Source organism: Cupressus sempervirens, chromosome 9, assembly GCF_028749045.1.
Source record: "Cupressus sempervirens isolate cs-2001-9-10 chromosome 9, ASM2874904v1, whole genome shotgun sequence".
NCBI classification, from domain to species: domain Eukaryota; kingdom Viridiplantae; phylum Streptophyta; class Pinopsida; order Cupressales; family Cupressaceae; genus Cupressus; species Cupressus sempervirens.
The window spans coordinates 668,211,993-668,233,636 of NC_143126.1; the positions used below are offsets into that span (position 1 = coordinate 668,211,993).

General features: G+C 35.6%; 1 pseudogene; it reads right to left on the reverse strand.

The window, feature by feature from the left end:
• Positions 1-8,936: 8,936 nt before the first annotated feature.
• LOC149540513 (uncharacterized) lies at positions 8,937-9,374 on the reverse strand (annotated as a pseudogene).
• Positions 9,375-21,644: the final 12,270 nt, after the last annotated feature.

Genomic DNA, 21,644 nt, shown 5'->3' on the forward strand with positions numbered 1-21,644 from the left:
TGGGAAAAATTTTCATGGGATCAAACTGTCTATTCCATTAGCTCTGGGTGGTTCGGTAAACCCTAACCCCAAGCTCATCCCATCCCATTGATCGCTCAAACATTCTCAAGCATGCTGAACTAAAATGTCCTTAAGAGTCACTAAATTCCATAGGATAGCAATCTTTGACAAGGCATATCTCACAACTTGTGCAAGGTATGGATGTGATTCTAGGTGCTATAGGACCGTGTTGAAGAGACCTAAAATAATCTCTCTTGCATTTTGGAGATCTTACTTCATTTTAATTTTGTGACATCATCTTAGGTGATCCTAAAACTTACAGTGTTTGCCAGTACAAAGTTACCAACTCCCAAATCTACCTCACCATTTTTTGTGGGATCAAACTATCTATTCTATTAGCTCTAGGTGGCTAGGTAAACTCTAGCCCCAAGCTCATCTCATCTCATTGAGTGCAAAAAAATTCTCAAGCATGCTGAACCAAAACATCCCTAAGAGTCACTAAATGCCATAGGGTAGCAATCTTTGACAAGGCATATTTTAGAGATTATGCAAGGTATGGATGTGATTCTAGGTGTTATAGGACAATGTTGTGGAGACCTAAAATAACCTCTCTCACTTTTTTGAGATCTTACACCATTTTGATTTTGTAGTGCCATCTTAGATAAAGCTAAAACTTGTAGTGTTGACCAGCACAAAGTTGCCAACTACCAAATCTCCCTCACTATTCATTGCAGGATTGAACTATCTATTTGATTAGCTCTAGGTGGCTAGGTAAACCCTAGCTCCAAGATTGTCTCATCCTATTGAGCACTCAAACGTTCTTGGGCACGCCGAATCAAAATGTCCCTAAGAGTCACTAAATGCCAGAGGGCAGTGATCTTTGATGGGCCATATCTCAGAGCTCTTGTAAGGTATGGATATGATTCTAGGTGCTATAGGACCATGTTGTAGAGACCTACAATAACCTCTCTCACTTTTTGGAGATCTTACTCCATTTTGATTTTGTGGTGCCATCTCAGGTGATGTTGAAACTTGTAGTGTTAGCTAGTACAAAGTTGCCAACTACTAAATCTCTCTCATCGTTTATCATGAGATCAAATTCTCTATTCCCTTAGCTTTGTGTGGTCATGTAAACACTAGCCCCAAGCTCATCCTATCCCATTGAGCACTTGAACATTATTCGACATGCCAAATTGAAACCTCCCTAAGAGTCACTAAATCCCATAGGAAAGCAATCTTTGACGAGGCATATCTCAAATCTCATGTGAGATATGAATGTAATTATAGGTGCTATAGGACCGTATTGTGGAGACCTACAATAAAATCTCTCACTTTTTGGAGATCTTGCTCCATTTTGATTTTGTGGTGCCATATCGAGTGATGCTAAAACTTGTAGTTTTGGCTAGTACAAAGTTATCAGCTACCAAATCTCCCTCACCATTCTTTGTGGGATCAAATTGTCTATTTTTTTAGTTCTAAGTGGCTAGGTAAGCCTTAGCCCCAAGGTCCTCCCATCCTATTGAGTGCTCAAACATTCTCGAGCATGCCGAACCAGAACATCCCTAAGAGTCACTAAATGCCATAGGGCAGAAATTTTTGACGAGGCATATCTCATAGCTCGTACATGGTGTGCATGTGATTCTATATCTTATATGACCATTTTGAAGAGACCTACAATAACCTCTCTCACTTTTTGGAGATTTTATTCCATTTTGATTTTGTGATGCCATCTTGGGTGATGCTGAAACTTGTAGTGTTGGCTAGTAAAAAGTTGTCGGCTGCCAAATCTCCCTCACCATTCGTCATGGGATCAAACTATCTATTTTGTTAGCTCTAGGTGGTCAGGTAAACCATAGCTTGAAGCTTGTCCCATCTTGTTGAGCACTCTAACATTCTCAGGCATGCCAAACTGAAACATCCCTAAGAGTCACTAAATAACATAAGGTAACGATCTTTGACAAGGCATATCTCAGAGCTCGTCTGAGATATGTATGCAAATCTAGGTGCTGTAGGACTATGTTGTAGAGACCTACAATACCCTCTCTTTCATTTTAGAGATCTTACTTCATTTTGATTTTGTGGTGTCATCTCAGGTGATGTTGAAAATTGTAGTGTTGACTAGTACAAAGTTGCCAACTGCCAAGTCTCCCTCATTGTTCATCGTAGGATCGAACTGTCTATTCCATTCACTCCAGGTGGCTGGGTAAAACCTAGACCCAATTTTTTCCTATCCCATTGATCACTCGAACATTCTCAAGCACACCAAACCAAAATGTCCCTAAGAGTCACGAAATGCCATAGGGCAACAATCTTTGATGGGGCATATCTCAGAGCTTGTGCAAGGTATAGATGTAATTTTAGGAGCTATAGGACCATGTTTTGGAGACCTATAATAATCTCTCTCATTTTTTTGAGATCTTACTCCATTTTGATTATGTAGTGCCATCTCAAGTGATGATAAAACTTGTAGTGTTGGCTAGTACAAAGTTTCCAACTACCAAATCTCCCTCACCATTCATCATGAGATAAAACTATCTATTTTGTTAGCTCTGAGTGACCAAATAAACCCTAACCCCAAGCTCATCCCATTCTATTGAGCACTCAAATTTTCTTGGGCATGCTGAACCAAAACATCCCTAAGAGTCACTAAATGTCATAGGGTAGTGATCTTTGATGGGGCATATCTCAAAGCTCGTGCAAGGTATGGATGCAATTTTGGGTCCTATAAGACCTTATTACAAAGATCTATAATAACCTCTCTCACTTTTTAGAGATTTTACTCTATTTTGATTTTGTAGCACCATCTCAGGTGATGTTGAAACTTATAGTGTTGGCCAGTAAAAAGTTGCCAACTGCCAAATCTCCCTCACCATTCATTGTGAGATCAAACTATCTAATCTATTAGCTCCAAGTGGATACATAAACCCTAGCCCCAATCTTGTCCCATATTGTTGAGTGCTAAGATGTTCTCGGGCATGTTGAACTGAAATGTCCCTAAGAGTCACTAAATGCCATAGGGAAGGGATCTTTGATAGGGTATATTTCAAAGCTCATATGAGGTATGGATGTGATTCTAGCTACTTTAGGACCATGTTATAGAGAGCTATAATAACCTCTCTCACTTTTTCGAGATCTTACTCCATTTTGATTTTGCAACGCCATCTCAGGTGATGCTAAAACTTGTAGTGTTGGCCAGTACAAAGTTTCCAACTGCCAAATCTCCCTCACTGTTCATTATGGGATCAAACTATTTGTTCCATTAGCTTTGAGTGGCTAGGTAAACTCTAGCCCCAAGCTTTTCCTATCCCATTAAGCACTCAAACATTCTTGGGCATGCCAAACCAAAATGTTCTTAAGAGTCACTAAATACCATAGGGTAGCAATCTTTGATGGTACATATCTCAAAGCTCATGCAAGATATGGATGCAATTCTAGGTGTTATAAGACCATGTTTTGGGGGCCTACAATAACCTCTCTCACATTTTGGAGATCTTACTCCATTTTGATTTTACAGTGCCATCTCAGGTAATGTTGAAACTTGTGGTGTCAAGGCCAGTACAAATTTACCAACTACCAAATCTCTCTCACCATTTTTCAATGGATCAAACTATTATTCCCTTAGCTTTGAGTGGTTAGGTAAACCCTAGCCCCAATCTTGTCCCATCTTGTTGATTGCTCAAACATTCTCGAGCGTGCTGAACCGAAACATCCCTGAGAGTCACTATATGTCATATGGAAATGATCTTTGATGGGGAATATCTCAGAGCTTGTGTAAGGTATGGATGTGATTCCAAGTGCTATAGGACCATGAACTACAATAACCTCTCTCATTTTTTGGAGATCTTGTTCCATTTTAATTTTGTAGTGCCATCTCAGGTGATGCTGAAACTTATAGTGTTGGCTAGTATAGAATTATCAAATACCAAATCTCTCTCACATTTTGTTGTGTAATCAAACTGTCTATTTCATTAGCTCTAGGTGGTAGGGTAAACACTAGACCTAGATCATCCCATCCTATTGAGCACTTAGACATTATCAAGCATGCCAAACCGAAACATCCCTAGAGTCACTAAATGCCATAAGGCAATGATCTTTTTTAGGGCATATCTTAGAGCTCATGTAAATTATGGATGTGATTCTAGGTGTTATAGGACCATGTTGTAGAGACCTAAAATAACCTCTCTCACTTTTTAGAGATCTTATTCCATTTTAATTTTGCAATGCCATCTTGGGTGATGTTGAATCTTGTAGTGTTGGCCAGTACAAAATTGCCAACTGCTAAATCTTTCTCACCTTTTGTTGTGGGATCAAACTATCTTTTCTTTTAACTTTGGGTGGCTGGGTAAACACTATCCCCAAGTTCCTCTCCTCTTATTGAGTGCTCAAACATTCTCAGGCATGCCTAACTAAATTATCCCTAGGAGTCACTAAATGCCATAAGGCAACAATCTTTGACTGTGGCAATTGGATATGTCATCTCATCCAATGATGGAGACTCATGATAGAAGGTAAAGGACTAATCATACACATCATTTTGAACATGTTATTTTTTTATGGTAATAAGGTAATCCTAGTTTGTAAGGTCCAAGAACTTGAGGTCGCCTATAAACCCAAGTTGCCTTAGTCTTAATGATTTTTCTTTTTTTGTTGTTTTTGTTAATAAGTTGACTCAATAAGTGTTTTGAGAGTCATTACACCTTATATAGCCACATGTTATCACTGAATGGAGTTACTGGAAGATGTTAAGGATCTTCTTGGTGTCTTAATAGTCATTTCATGGTTTTGAAACATAATCACTTCCCTTTGTCAAGAGTTGTTTGAAAATTAGCAAATTACATATTGTTGCAAAGAAAATACAATCATAGGATGTTAAAGATTATTTTCACTCGTAGGATGTTGAAGAATCTCTTATAAGGATGGAATAGATCATAGACTAAAGTTTGTGAGATAGTTATTAGGTGTTCATTGAAGTGTCTAAGTTTTTAGTTTGAAGCAAGAAGTTGATTATGATCCATTTCTCAAGTTTTCTCATTTTTCCTTTATTGCTTCCCAAGTCTTGAATAGGGAAAGTGATCAAGTAGGTTTGTGAAGTTGGGTAGAAGTTTTTTCAACATTGTAACCAAGTTGGAAAGAGTCTTTGAAGACACTTATGAAGGTGGGAAAGGTAGTTCTCCTTAAAAGTGTTCTTTCTAGGAATCCACTAGCTTTTGGTGTGAGTAGTTTACATCATTTTGGATACAATTTAAATTAAAATGAAATATATAAAGTGTACTTAAAACATAAAAAATAAAAAAAAGATATATATTGTGATAAACAATAATATCATACATGAATGAACATATAATATATTATGATAACCAATAATGTCATACATGAACAAACATATAATATAAAATGATAACCAATAATGTCATACATTAACAAACACATAATATATTATGATAACCAATAATGTCATAAGTCTAATAATGGCATGCATCAAATATATGTCATACATCAAATATTAAATCTTATATATACATTAAATGTATATCGAATATGTCCACTGACATAAAATGCAATATATATGTCCACTAATGTCTGGACATGTGTGTCTATCAACTATATCTTCTCCTTCCCATGAGGGGAAGGAAAAAAATCCCTAGAGGTATTTGGTCATCCTATGGAGGGAGATGCTAGGAATGATGGGGTTTTCCTCACACACATGCTCATCCTCTTGTTTAGGCTCTTCTCTAACTCAAGTTGATTCAAACAAAGTAGATATGAATCAATAATTATTATACATTGAAATCAAATATATGTACACACAAAATTAATCATTTTCATACCACCATCAAACAGTCACTCTATACGTCTGCCTCAAAGGCTCGCAGATGATTGAGTGTAACAAGGCCCTACAAAAATTCAATCAATATAATCACTTATAAATAACATTCAAAATTTTGATACTAATTATTATAAATAATAACTAAAACCAAGAAAATTCTTTCATACCTCAGTCGATGGCTCTGAATTAGCCATCATTGCAACAACTCCATGATTAATGGACTAGCGAAGATGAGGAGGAGTCTCAGATGTCAATAGTTGCATGTCATATAATACAATTTACATGTAACATGAAACACATAAAAAAAAATCAAATAAATTAAATTAACACGAAAAAAAGTACCTCTACGAAGTTTGTATCATGCCTAGGCTCGGAGTCCCTTGTGAATGTCGATGGTCTAGTAGAGAACTGATGTGCATGCATAAATTTTTTTTGTCAATCCTTTATATTATTACTTAATAAATATATGTATTAATTTAAATGATTAAATAAATACATACCTCTCAACACATTGATGGGATGAAAAATGGAGCTAGGGGATCTGCACTAGGGCTAGCAACACTCTTACCCTAAATTTTGGAAAATGTTAATGCATGATAATTAATTAGTCATCCACTATACATATGAAATGTGATCAAATTAGTTTATTATAATTGTAATTTACCTGTGTGTCAATGTCAAATGTCCGACTCAAGAATTGATTAGTGACTAGTCCATCATCCATACTATCTCCAGCATGACTACCAAATGTGCATAAGGATCCACATGATATGCACATGTGACTGTGAGACACAAAAGCCTCCTCCTCAACTAGTAGACTCATGAAATGAATGAGGTTCTGCATTAAAGCATTAATAGTCCCTAGAGTGCTAGTCTCTACATGTTCCTTCATAGCTAAAAGAATAATCACATGCTCACCTTGTGGCTTGAAAACAAGTGTCCTAACTAAATTAGGGTCACAATGTGCCCCTGACCTCTCAGATAATGACCCCCCACCTCTACCCTGAGTTTTTAATATATGAAAATAATTGGGGATCTCCCCAATGAAATTCACAATACAATTTATTTAATAAATACATTGGAACCTCATGATTATTGTAGGGAGGGGCATCAAAGACCATCCACCATATATCCCAAAATTTATTTCTAGTACCATCATGTATGCACGAATGGATGGAGAACCTTTTAGTTGTATGTCTAACAATATTTTGTTCACCAAGCTTTTTAAACAATGCACAAATGCTACCTTTTGGTATTTTTTTCTTACATCTTGATATGATCATTTATTTGCATATCTTCTTTGTTCATCCCTCTTAACATGCCAAATATCCAACTGACCACTAACAAAAGCTACATGCATCATAATGGACTTGAGGGAGGATGCCAATTGTGCTCTCATCATATTAGTTTGTCCACAAGCTTTCAACCTACCAATGAGTGCTTCTAAGTAATTTTTTCCTCTTTCTATTTCATTCATAATGTTTTCTTGGCTGCTAGGAGGAGGTCTTCCATTTGGTGCAAGTTGAAAAATTTCTTCCTCTTGTTGTGGAGGGTTTTGATTTTCATCTTGTGGAGGGTTTTGATTAGGATCTTGTGGAGGGTTTTCATTTTTCTTTTGTTGATCTGGCTAGGGATTTGGTGGTTGATTATTTACATTTCCTTATAAGAAATCAATTGCAATCTAAATAAATAAACAAATTTAAAGAAAAAATGAAAATACCTACAAAATGATGTAAAAACTTATTTAAAAAATGCAAAAACATATAAAACAATACAAAAACAAGAGTAGAAAGCATACTATGTGATCTTGATCTTGAACTTCGACAATGAGGAGGGATTTTGAGGAGGTAGGTGAAAATATTCTTCAACTTCTTCAATCCATGTGCACATTGTTTGGGAGAAATACAAAAGCCAAATGAAATGATAAAATGGGTCATGGGTTTGCAGCCCATTTTAAAAAGTTTTTGATTTTCAAAGTACGTATGCACTATAGTACATACACACTTTGGCTTGGGCTCCACAAGCCTAACACATACACGCTTTGGCTTGCACTCCACAAGCCTAAGGCATGTGGAGCCCAAGCCAAAGCGCTTGCGCACTATAGTGTGTACCCACTTTGTAAAATCAAAAAAAGAAACTTTAGGTGTCATGTTTTTCACACCACAACTTGGTGCACATTCCCTATTATACTATATCTTGGATATGATAGATTCAATTTTGTTTGCTAGCTTCTAAATGTAGTCTTTTGCATTTTTATATTTGTCCTTCATAATATCTCTTTCCTATGTGATTACATCAAGTTTCTCAACAGATTCTTCTAGGCTCTTCTCTAACTGATCCATATCCATAGAGATATTACTCAAGTTGTTAGGCCTTCTTTGAGTAAATGTTCTCTAATACTAATTGTTAGAAATAGGAAATACTAAAAGAAACTATTAGTATTTGGACCAGGCTTCTCTTAAGTTGTCAAAGGACAAAATCGACCCCCACCAAGTTAGGGTAATCTATTTTAGTTTGATCCAAATATAAAGCATTACAAGAATGGTAATCATTTCACTGATTTGCAAGCAAAAAGATCATGTCAATCCAAATTAGGGCTAAAACTTTAGTGATCTAATTTTTATTTGTATTTTTCAATTCCCATACAAACCATCTTCTAATTAGTTTTAGATCCCGATGAATCCATCTAAGTTATATTACAAAGAAATGTAAAAATTTATTTTTACTTGATATGAATTTTCAACAATCGAAGATGGTTATAAGCTTATAGTTGTGATTTTAGAAATATTTTAATCTAATCTTTACATAATAAAGACTTCAACAAAAGTTTGACTCATTATTTGGCAACGATCAAATAATATGCATGCTATACAAGAGCAAGGCTTCAAATCATTTTACATCAATAGATCCATAAAAGCCAATCACAATGAATTCAATAAGACATGTAGGAAATAGACTAGATTGCAATGATAAGTTGTGAGACTATCTTTAACAAAGAACTATAGTTTTAACAGCATAAACCATTATGAAACAAACCCAAAAATTCAATTTATCCGGTACCATAATCAAACATCCCATCTAATAATTCAATGAAACCAAAAAAAATAGACTATCCTATGAATTTGGCAACAACTTTGTTACCCTCAGACATGGCATGCCTACAAAGTTCACCAGGAATCATAAGCCTTGCAGTAGCCTGAACCTCCCTTGAAGTGACCATATTCTTCTTGGTGTACTTGGCCAGTTTGTATGCTTCACTGCTCAGTCTATCAAACACGTTATTAATCAAGTTGTCCGAGATAATCATTGCCTTGCTTGAAATCCCCACATTGGCATGGACTTGTTTCAACACCTTGAAGATATAAAATTTGTACGACTCTCTCACTGTCTTCTTCTTCCCTTTATTAGCCTTTGTTTTCACTTGTAGTTCCATCAAATGATTGGGGATCTCATTGTTATTCTGCCTTTCAGAAGATGTAGAATTTTGTGGCATTGGCGTTGGCATTTTAATCTTCACAACATCAGCAAGCCTTTTTTTCCATCTCATTATTATTTGTTTGTGTGCTTTTGGGCTTTCGCCCTAGCCTCTGCTTCTTTGGTGGTACATTGGATGCCATTTCTTATCAGTAGTGGTAATCAACTGAAGTAGAGTTCTATAAAGTAAAACATTATGCAAGAAATGATAAATGAATTGGTTGTCGCTCCTCGCATTCACTCCTATAAATATAGGCATAGTCTTAGGTTATTGTGGTATAGGTCGGCTCGTAGTTTTTATTTTTCAAAGGTGTTAATTAACCTTGATCAAGGAAGTTTTCTACATTTATTTTATAGGTGGGCCCCTAATTTTTATTATTCAAAGTTGGTAACCCTTAGTTAGAAAAAGTTTTATTTTACTATAAGTTAGACATTGAAACAGGTAATGATTTTTGCTAAGATTAATGTATGCCAACTAAATTTCCACCTTTTCCTTATAGGTAGCCCTAGTTTTTATTTCCAAAGAGATAACCTTTAGCTAGAAGAATTCTTATTTTAGTATACATTATACATTGCAAAAAAATTAGATAATAATTTATCCTAAGATAAATCTATGCCAATTGAATTTCTACCTCGATTACTCCATGCAACAAATTTTTAGTTGGATCAATCATATTAATATTATTTAAAGAGAAGAGTTAGATATTAATTTTTGGCAAGATTAATCTATGTCAATATGATGCAGGAGCATCTTGCATGGGAAAATTATTGAAAAAAAAAATTGTGGAGGAGAGAGAAAGTGACAAAAATTAGAGGAGAAATAATAAAAAATAGAATAAATGGAAAAAGGGAGAAAAGGAGAAATTTATATTTTTGAGGTGCATAGGTGGCATAATAGAAAAATAAAAATAAAAATGGTTGTCATTCTATTTATCGAAGTGTGTGGGTAGAATTCTATAAAGTTATGAATATTGTAAAAAGTTATGAATATTGTAGAAGGTTATGGAAGTTGTAGAAGGTTGTGGATAAGTCATGCATTGGGTGGTAAGTGCCTATTTAAGCAAGGCATATGAGTATTTCTAATCAAGCTTGAGAAATGGAAGCTCAAGAAGGAGAAGCTCAAGAAGGAGAAGCTCAAGAAGTAGAAGCTTTGGAAGGTGAAAGCTTCAAGGTGTGAAAGAGAAGGAGAAAGTGAAGAGTGAGCTTTAGTAAATCTGTGGATAGAGCGCCAAATGTGAGGCAGTTTACAACAGGATTGTGATGGAGTTGTGAGTATGTAAACAAAGCACCGAATGTGAGGCAGTTTACACTTGGATCTTAGGTAAAGTTGGAGAAGAGTTAGTGGTTGCGGTTTAGAAACAAGGAGGTTTCTTGGTGGTTTGTGAGCACAAGTTGAGATCTTGAAGGTTTCTACCAGAGTGTGGATATAGACTAGCTTCGGCTTGGATTGGATCTTGAGAGATCTTGCAGAAATGTTATTGTGATTGCTATTGGATTTTCAAGTATAATAAAATTATTTGAAGCATTTTGTCATCTCTTGTCTTCATATTGTGGCATTTTTTATTATGAGTTGGTAGGGTGGTGTGGCCCTTCATTAGTGGTATCAGAGCACATACTTCATCAGTGGTATCAGAGCAGGAGTTCTTCACTGTACAAGCAAATCGTCGAAGTGTGAGGAAGTTTGTACTAGGACCTTGGTTGGGTCAAGTGTATTAGAGTGGGAGTTCCTGAGTGTGTAAATAGATTGCCGAAGCTGAGGCAGTTTGCACTAGGACCTTGGGAGGACATGCAGATTGATGGATTGATACAGAGATGGAAGACTGAACTTGATGAGGCATGATTGTGGAGAGCTGGTGGATTGTAAATCCGCTATCCTAGACTTGTGATGTGGTTCTTGATTTTTCGTGTGAGGTGTTAGGTTGAAATATGACTTGCAAACAATTTGGTTGTCACAAGGAGTGTGGGAAGGAATTGTTACAGAGGGTTTATGAAGATCTTGGGAGATGGCTCCAAGAGGATTGGACCCTAAGATGATTGTGAAAATCTATGATATAGTGGAGAGGAATTTTTCTAAGATGTTTTCTCGGTTGGATGCTAGATTGGCTGATCAAGCTAAGAAGGTCAAGGTGGAAGAGGATGACTTTGTTGATCAGTTTGTGGAGCCTGATGCAGAACTTGTAGAGAAAATATAGGTTGTTGTTGAGGATATTCCTAACCTTGCTGATTTTGGGATGGAGATTGGTTTTCATGATCAGTTGGTTGAGTCTAACATGGAGACTATAGAGTGTGTGGTCGTGGATGATCTAGTTGATGTTGGTCATGACTTGTATGTTGTAGAGCACTTGGTCATGGATGATCTGGTTGCTATTGGAGGTGAGTTATGTATTGTAGAGCATCTTGTTGTGAGCAATGATATTGCTAGTTTGGCATGTATTGATGGAGATCTACATGTTGGTGTTGATATGGAGTTTGTTGTTGCTGATGTGAGGTTTGTTGCTACTGGTGTGGATTCACTAGTTGCTGATGTGAATGAGGGTTTGTTGATGAAGAATTATGTTTAGTTTGTTCTTGGGAGTGAGCATGCTAATTGGATGGTTGAGATTCTGGTGTTTGATAGAGTAATGCAGATGTGGAAGATTTGTATGGTAGTTTTCTTGTCCACGTTGAGGTCGAAACCTTTGGTGAAGATGAAGATGGTGGTAGATATTTCTTTTTTGGTGTCAAAGTGTGGGACACAATTTCCTATCTACCGGTGGAGTCTGATGCAGGAGCATCTTGTATGGGAAAATTATTGAAAAAAAAAATTGTGGAGGAGAAAGAAAGTGATGAAAATTAGAGGAGAAATAATAAAAAATAAAATAAACGGAAAAAAGGAGAAAAGGAGAAATTTCTATTTTCAAGGTGCATAGGTGGCATAATAGAAAAAATAAAATAAAAATGGTTGTCATTCCATTTATCGAAGTGTGTGGGTAGAATTCTAGAAAGTTATGAATATTGTAGAAAGTTATGAATATTGTAGAAGGTTGTGGAAGTTGTAGAAGTTTGTGGATAAGTCATGCATGGGATGGTAAGTGCCTATTTAAGCAAGGCATATGAGCATTTCTAATCAAGCTTGAGAAGTGGAAGCTCGAGAAGGAGAAGCTTGAGAAGGAGAAGCTCGAGAAGTAGAAGCTTTGGAAGGTGAAAGCTTCAAGGTGTGAAAGAGAAGGAGAAAGTGAAGAGTGAGTTTTCCTGAGTCTATGGACAAAGTGTTGAATGTGAGGCAGTTTATAGCAGGATTGTAATGGAGTCGTGAGTGTGTAGACAGAGCACTGAATGTGAGGCAGTTTACACTTGGATTTTGTGTAAAGTTGGAGAAGAGCTAGTGGCTATGGTTTAGAAACAAGGATATTGCTTGGTGGCTTGCGAGCACAAGTTGACATCTTGGAGGTTTTTACCAGAGTGTGGATCTGGACTAGCTTGGGCTTGGATTAGATCTTGAGAGATCTTGTAGAAATGTTATTGTAATTTCTATTGCATTTTCAAGTATAATAAAATTGTTTGAAGCATTTTGTCATCTCTTGTCTTCATATTGTGGCATTTTTGGTTATGAGTTGGTAGGGTGGTGTGGCCCTTCATCAATGGTATCAGAGCGTACCTTCATCACAATAAAATTAGTATATTTATTCTATACAAATTTATATGATAAATATTTAAAGATGATGTACGTTACAAGTGAGTTACAAACAAGTCATAAATTTTGATTTTATTTTTTCTTATTTTATACAACTTTTATTTTTGAGTTAGCTTTGATTTTCATTTTGATCAATTTATGTATATATTGATTAAGCTGAGAGACTTTCTACAATGGCAACAATCTTCAATATAGTTCTTTTTCTAATCTGTACCTGGTATATATAAAAATAGTATATATAAAAATAAATACAAAAGTTTATTCATGGAATTTTTGTGTTCATTTGAATACAATATTTACTAAATTTATATTAATTCTTTTGAAATTAGATACCTCTCGGCTTATTTTACAAAAAAATGAATTAAATTTTTAGGTATACTAGTTTATTATTTATTTATCAAATTATATAATTTAATAATATTTATTATAATAATAATAAATAATCATTTTACTATGGCTCATCTTGTAGTGTAATCGTTTACTTGGAGAATTTTTAAATCGTGTCCTCAATATTCAAATTTCTAGACCCTTGTTTCATAGGTATATTGCCTTTAGATATTTGAAAAAACAAAAACATATTTCATTTAAAATTTTTTAAGTTTTTGTATGACATTAGAAATATGAAAAATATTTTTCAATAAATAGTAGACATTAAGAATATTCAATATAGCTAAAAAAATGTGCTTTAACAATTTTATCTTTTAATAGATTTTTTAAAAAGAATTGTAAGAAATTTACATGTGTGAAAAAATTGGACACCAAAAAGAACTTATATAGGAGAAAATATAATTTAAGGTAAACTAAAATAAATTTAAAGAAATAAAACACATTAATTTGCAAATTTTTTAAGGAAAAACTAAGGTTACCACATTCTAAATAAACACATCTGTTTGTACTCTTCTAACCTAACATTTATTGTAAGTTTCTTCACGAGTTTGATGCTATAATTACAAGTTTAAAGTTTATGTCTATAGTTTCATATGATTTTATAACACTATGGGACAAACTGGGTTTAACTTATGCTTCTAGACTTCATAAATATGTACATATATAATTTTTACATATTTTTGTATAATGACCTCAAAACCCTATCCAAAATTTTATCCTATTAGCAAACTAGTTCTTCCAACTGGAACTCAAACCAGTAACTAACCTTATTTTACTTGCATAATACATTGAATAAGAATGAAATTGTTTCCTTTCAATTTTTATATTAAGGAGTGAAGTTTTGGCCACTATTGGCATCAAGTGTGTTTCTTGCAAGTTGTTGTATTCTAGATAGTTGATAGATTTGTATATGGGTACCATATTTTATTTGTTGGATGTATTACATTAATTAGGTTAGTTTCTAATAAGGGAGTGTTATATTTGTTGGATTAATGCATTTAGTAGGGAATGTTAGAATTATTACATTAATTAGCTAGTTTCTAAGTTTACTTTAAATAAATAAATTAGTTAAATGTATAGTTGCTAGACATAAGTAATTTGTGCAAGGGAAAATAATGCTATATAAAGATGCTCAGACATCAATGCATATAATATTTGGTATCGATATTTTATGTATTTGAATGTATCCAAAGCATTTTATATTTTAGCTCTTTCATTTGATATTAGAGCCAAGTGTAATACCCCAAAATTGGCTCATTGCCATCTCAACGAATTCTGGTCTAGTTCTCACCAATCCTAAAGTCCTATTCCATTAGGCAAATTCTCATTCAGCTACTCGCTACTTGACTTAATTGTCAGATGCAAAATACCCTAATCTGCATTCATCATGCTTATTATTTATTTCATATAGTATTTACTCATATTAGTCACATTAAACCTATTAATTAATATTTAATTTAATTTAATAAATGTGCCTATTTTAATTAATTAAATGAATTTATTTAATTAAATGAGAACTTACTTCTAATTAATTAAACAAAGTTATTTAATTAAATGGGAAGCCATTCCTAATTAATTAAATAAAGTTATTTAATTAAATAAGAAAAGTGTCTATAATAAATTAAAGGATTATTTAATTAAATAGAAAAGGTAATTATGAGAGCATATCTCATTTTATTAAATTAAATATCTCACCAAAATCTCTCTTCAGTTCAAAAAGGGAAATTTCCAGTTCACTATTAATCAAAAAGGAATTAAATTAGTTAACTTCTTATTTTACTTAAATTAAATCAGTTAACTCCCTTTAATTTGGGAATCTTCTTTTATGAATGAACTTCACCTTTAATCTTGACCATTGATTGAAATCGATCTCAACCATTGATGGATTCTAGGAAAGTCTATTTAAAAGACCCTCATCTCTTCATTTTGAAAGAGGTCGAATGAGAATTTGCATTGAATTGCTGTTGGATTGTGCATTCGTTTGAGCTCCTTATTTTCATAAGATTTTCATAGTTAGTTTAATTCTCATATAGATTTAATATGCATACATTTTAGCATAGCTTTCTTTTACATGTTCTTAGATTAAATGTGCATACTCCATTCTAGATTAATCTGCATTCTCATATAGATTACTCACATTTTCTTTCAAATTCTTTGTTCTTAGAGGGTCTGGTTGCTTAAACACCTCGAATCTGAGGATATCTAACAAGCAATTCCCTTTAGATAAAAGGCAACAAGTTGCTTTGCCGACTGATTTTTGGATGAACAATCCAATGTTCATTCTGAGATGAATCCGCAAATAAGGACCATGTTGAAGTGTGTGCATTAGCAGAGGCTGCATATTCATGCATACATTTTTGGCACCCACCGTGGGCCAGGGAAAATCAATTTTTCTAGCCTCTTTCTACATTTTTTTAATCATTTTTTGTTCTCTGTCAGTACTGTTCCATATAGATTCAAGAATCTTCATGCGATACTATTCATTTTCATGCGAGGATCTAGAATCTTCACGCAAAGATTCTTTACGTATTGCACGAGAAATTGCCTGAGTGTGTGAAAATTCACACGACACCTACTTCTTTGTGTGGGCCGACTATAATTTCTCATAGGTCGTAAAACTTCTTCACATGGACTGTCAGGAATTTTGTGCCAGATTCTACTGACAGAGGCTATTTTTGCATTGATTTTTGTGTTTTCTGGTTTTTTTGCTAACTGATCACAGTTCCTAGTTATTCTATGTTTTCTAATTTTTTTTTTTGGAATAGCATAATAGCGGTTTGCGGGAAAATTGGAAAAGCGTGATAAAGTTGCTAAAAATTGGTAAAATGTCTACTAAGTGCATTGCGAGGATTACCAGGTAATTCTCTTTGATTGATAACCCTTCATTTGGAGCTAAAACGAACATCTCTTATGTCAAGCTTGTGTGTATTTCCTTCCATGTTCTCATTTTACAACACATGCATAATTTGATACTAGGTTGTGATCTCTATTAGTTTCATCTAGCTGGCTTAGTTATTAGTGATAGATCTAACTAGCTATCTTGGGTTATTGGACTCGCTAAATCTGTCGGCCCCTCGTTTCACCCTGTGGTTGCAAGATCAGCACTACGTTAAAGGGGAGGGGTCTACAAGAAAGAAGTGTTAAATGCTCCACAAGGTAACCCTTTTGTGCTTTCTAGAACTCACTAGTTTTTGAGTTGTGGAATCATTTTGGCTTGTCTGAGGGGTTAAATGTTCCACATCTTTGGACTCACCTCGCATTAGTTAAAGTGTTAAGTGTACCACCTTGTGCTCTTTGACCACTTTTGGATAGATTTTCTTTCGAGAATTAACATTTGTACACATATAGTAATTAGACCCCCATGAACACTATTCGCGAATCTTGAGAGAGTGGGTTCCTAGTGAAACTCCTCTCTAAGAAGGATTCCTTGTAGGTGGGGATGATACTTTGAGCATCTCATAGATAGATGAATCTTCAACTTGCTAATTAAGACATCCTTTCTCCGAAAAAGTTGATAGATCACTGGGAGTTGATATCATAGATCTTTAAGAGATAATCTTAGTTTAGCATGTTAGATTAATCTACTTGCTTTGATTGGGCTGAAAGTGTAAATGTGTCAAAACCTTGGATCTGGAAGCTAAGACCCCTTGTGGTACACTATTTTGATTTGTTCACCTTTAGAGAGGGTTAACCATAGCAGACAATCCCTATATAGGGAAAACTGTGTTGACGGAACCTCGAGCAGTAATAGCCATTTTTGATGTGGTAGTGACAATCGCTATATAAATGTCCTTGTGGAAGAAATATCCATGGGTGTGGTTCATTGTGAGTTGTTAGATCTTCCCAGCAACTCTTAAAGATTAAGTTCTCGAACTATGCTAAAACCTCGGTGCGCTGGGATTGGAGGTCACCCCTGTGAATCATAAAAGTTGCAGAGTCAAAACATTACTAAAAACCTTAGAGAGGCCAAACTTTTCATTTTCTAGGAATGGGTGCAATGATTGCAAAACTCTTTGAAAACATGCACAAATAGCTCTCTTAGGGATTAGCACAAACTAAATCACTTGATTGTTCATGCCCAAGGTTGCTTTTTCCCTTGCTCATTATTTTCAGACATGCTTGAAATCACTTGCTTGCCATTCTACTTGCCTGTTTATCTACCTGGTTACTGAAATGATAAAAAAGTTTGTCAAAATTAGTTGTTATTTAAAACTAGTCTGCCTTCTCGTGCGACATGATTTTGGTCTCACGCGAAATCATCTAGTCCTCGCGTGAAATCTTTTCTTCCCACACAAAATTAAATTGCTATTATGAGTCTTTGCATGACCCATTAACTTCTTCATGCAAAATTAAACTACTGTCACTGAACTTCACGCGAGACAAAAAATTCTTCGCGTAGCCTGTAAAACTTCTTCGTGCAACCCATAAATTTTTTTTGCATGAGATCTTGTGTCAGCATTGCCAATTTGGGTCTGTTTTAGCTATCTGTGTCCTTCGTGCTGTCCTTTTCTACTTCCATCTATCACTCTCTATTTTCAAACAGTCCTGAAACAGTGACACTTCGCTTAGCTGAAGACTCGTGTCTTACACCTTGACTAGTCTCGTCTCATAAGTAATTTGTTTGGTCTTTGTCTTAATGCTTGTCATACTTTTTGTCACATTGGTCATAATCTCTGGCTGTTCTAGCCTTTAAATCAGACCATTTGTGCCTTAGTGAACAAAATTCTTACTATTATCTTGTCCTTTTTGAGACTTAGTCTTAGTGTACTTCTTTTCCAGGTTCTAGGTTCTTGTCCTTGCCTATGACTATCACAACTAGAAGTGGCAACGTGTTTTATCTCGATAACCTTAGACGTGGTCATGCTAGGGGTCTTAATTGTGGCAGTGGTCACTTACCTTTTGTTATGCAATTTGTATCCAATTTGGCTAGTGAAGCATCTTCACAGTCTTCCTCACCTGCCAGGTCATCTCGAGTTCAATGAACATTTTTCAATTTGCAAAAAATTAGGAATAAGAAGAGGTGGAAATCCTCCCTAAACACATAGAAAAATGTTGAAGAGACAAAAACTTTTAGAAGGTCATGGGAATCCTAATCAACAAAGAGAAAAAAAAATACTTTCTCAGACTTGCCCAAGAGGGAGCAAAGTTACCTTCTCATTTCAATGTAGAAACCATTGTCAAAACTGAAGAAGAAATTGAGACCTCCAAACTCCAAAAACAATTGAAAATTATGTAAGACCAGTTGGCTTAGATGATGCATGAGAAGGAGAAACCCACAAAGACATACACATTGGATGCTCTTTGTTCATTTCCATTTGAAAAAAGTATAAACATGTTGCCTTTCCCATGAGGTGTAGAACTACCCAAATATGACAAGTACTTTGGTACTATTGATCCCCAAGATCCCTTGCGTGAATTTGGTGCTTTGTCTATGGAGTTTATACCCAATCAAATGTACCTCATGTGTTTATTCTCTAGAAGCCTAGGTGGTAAGGCTTTGGAGTGGTTCTCACATTTACCTCCTGGTATCAAGACATTTGACGAAATTGCCAATTCATTTGTTCAACAATATTCTCATAATATTCAACACCCTATCAATATTCGAGATCTATGCAACCTTAAAAAAAAGTTTGGTGAGCATTTTCTCACTTTCCTCGAATGGTGGAGACAACTATACACTAAGTATTCTCATAAAATCTCAGAAATGGAGAAGCTTGACATTTTCACTAATAACCTCTTACCTGATTTCAGGTATAGAGTGCAACTACAAGGTCCACGTACCTTTGAAGACATGATTACACAGGCTATCTGTATCGAAGAATTTATGGTCAAGAAAGGGGAGATCACTCTTCAGAGAGACACAAAACAAGATTCCACTTCCAACAGGGATAAAACCAAACATGTCAACACGAACCGAGAAATTGTACATTATGGGGTTGTTGACAATGTCACACCCAAACCTGCTAAAATGGCATTTAATCTCACAGACTACCTCAAAGCAGCCAAAAATGCTAAGAAGCCTCCCCCTGACAATAAGGCTTATGGGAAAAAACCAAGAAACTCATGGACAACACGACTCAAGCAAGATTATATGCCTTTGGGAGAACCTTTGGATGTGGTTTACAAAACATTGCTACAACACAAGCTTATCTCACCAATGGATAACCCTCATCCCTATGATCCACAACCACATCCACCATGGTGGAATGAGACCTCATTTTGTGAGTATCACCAAAACAAGGGACACAAAACCAAGAGCATTATAAAATTGCATCATAAAGTCTATGACATGATTGATGTTGGTGATCTTGTGGTAGATGGGCATAACAAAACTCGGACCACAAGGCATTCAAGGGGCCTTTCCCAGCTTATGAAAAAGGAGAGACTTTGAAACTAGAACTCTATAATAAGGTCAACTATGCATATCCCAATGATGACAATGCCATTCACATGGTTGAACCTGTAGATTTTGAATACTGCGACGTTATTACCAGAAAGGGCAAGCAAGATAATGACAAACCCAAGACACCATTTGTCTTGAGAGGCCCTACTTCTAATAAGATGGATAATGCATCTTCACAACACTGTGCTAACACTATTACTCGCTCTCATGTGAAGTTGCTGCTCAAAGGCCTTGCACCTCCTACTTTAAATCTTGAACAACACAAAGACAAAGCCCTAGCTGGTCCATCCGGTAAAGGTGCAAAACACACAATGAACTTGACTGCAACTAGTTATAGTGTTCTCGATCAATTGAAATGAACTAATGCTCAGATTTCCATCTTTGAGCTACTTAAAATCTTGCCTACTCATAGGAAAATTCTTGATAAAGCCCTCACTAAGGCAAACGTTCCTCAAGATCATGATCTTGAGAAATTTCAATCCATGGTAGGTCACTTGACCTCACCTTATCTTATGACCTTCTCCGAGGAGGATGACAACTCGCTAAATCACCCACACAATCAACCTCTACATATTGAGATTATGATCCACCAGACACGTGTTCCTCGAGTACTTATTGATAATGGTGATGGCCCAAATATTGTCTCTGCTACTCTGCTTAGACAACTGGATTATTTTGAGGACTCTGTTGATCCTCGATGATAGATCACTATTAAAGCATACGATGAAGTGGAACGAAAGTCACTAGGTCTTGTGGTTTTACCAATTCATGTTGGTCCTGTCGAAATGGATGCCACCTATCGGGTGCTTGACATTCCCTTAGCCTATAGCATTTTGTTGGGACAGCCATGGATACATGAGATGTGCACTGTGTCATCCACATACCACCAATGCATCAAATTCCCATTTCATGGTTTTGAAGTCACTATTCCTGCCACTACTAGCTACACCTACAATATGCTCAAAGCTGCTAAAACTTTCATTCCTCCTAACCGTGAGTCTAACGATTGTCACGACAATAAGCTAAAACCAATTGAGCAGTCATTTAAACTAAAAGAAATTGGTATGGGAGAATACCACATGGAACTAGTGCTGTCATTAACATCTCTTCCAAAGTCCCCTCGACATTATGGGAGGCCCTTAGAAGCAAAGAAGCCATTTTTGCTGACACCTCAGACCAAGTTTAATGACTCTTTTGTCAAGGCTACAGTTCCCTTAGAAGATGAAAGTACAAATAGAGCCATTTTTGCATAGCTTTACAAAGAAGAGGCTCTAGTAGTCCTAACAGAACAAGCTCGAGAAATCACTCCTAAGAAATATGGACCTGGTCTTAGGCTTATGAAGCATTTTGGTTACAAGGGAACTGGCCCTATTGAGTGCAATAACAATGGCCTAATTGATCCTATCAAAGAAAAAGCTTGAAGCAACAATGATACAACTGGCCTAGGGTTTAACAAGGTCCCTTTCCATCTGGGATCAAATCAATTCATCCCCAAACTTGAGAGTTCATTTGAAAATGAGTCACAAGCTGAGTCAGATACTCAAGAGGAAGAATTGGATGATGAAGATTCCTACCCTCATCCTATTCCTTATGATCCCGCTAAATTCTTTGTTGAGCCAAATGACTTTGTGCCATGTGCTAGCACTGTGGATGATACTAGTGCTTCTTCTAAGGACAATACTAAGCAACTCATATATCATTCAGAAAAGGGAGAATCTAGTTAGTCATGCCGTATTGAGTATTTGTGTAAGAATCCAAAGGCTGAAGGAGAGTATGTCCGTATCAATATTGGGAGTTCTATAGTCTCTCACCATGTAGCACCGATTCTCATGAATATGAGTTTGAAAATCTCTCAGAAGTGACTACTGATAAAGACATTG